Consider the following 330-nt stretch of genomic DNA (forward strand, 5'->3'; position numbering starts at 1 on the left):
GCCAGCCCTGCGAGCCTTGGGGCCGCGCCGGGGAGCGGGACCGCGGCAAGAACCCAGGGGTGGGCAGGCTGCGGGGCGAGCGCAACCCTTACGAGCCACCGGAGAATCCACACACATCGCGGTCACCCTCAACGAGGAGAAACCAACGCGTGCAGCATTTGCGGCCCTCCTCCGTAGGTCCTGCTCCCCAAATAAATAAATCTAAGCACGCAGGAGCAGCCCTTCCCCAGGAGCCGCTGGCAGCAGCAAGCCGGGAACGGCGCCTGAGGGAAGGAAAAATGATGAAATTCCCAGTTTGAGCCCCGAAGCAGCGGGCGGGGGGGTAGGGGG

At 65.5% G+C, this 330-nt stretch overlaps 1 protein-coding gene across 1 annotated transcript in view; it reads right to left on the bottom strand.

The window, feature by feature from the left end:
• NID2 (nidogen 2 (osteonidogen)) overlaps window positions 1-330 on the bottom strand; it is a 13,878-nt gene that overhangs the window by 11,224 nt on the left and 2,324 nt on the right. The window lies entirely within an intron of this gene.

Source organism: Charadrius vociferus, unplaced genomic scaffold (assembly GCF_000708025.1).
Source record: "Charadrius vociferus isolate BGI_N301 unplaced genomic scaffold, ASM70802v2 scaffold49, whole genome shotgun sequence".
Classification (NCBI taxonomy): Eukaryota; Metazoa; Chordata; class Aves; order Charadriiformes; family Charadriidae; genus Charadrius; species Charadrius vociferus.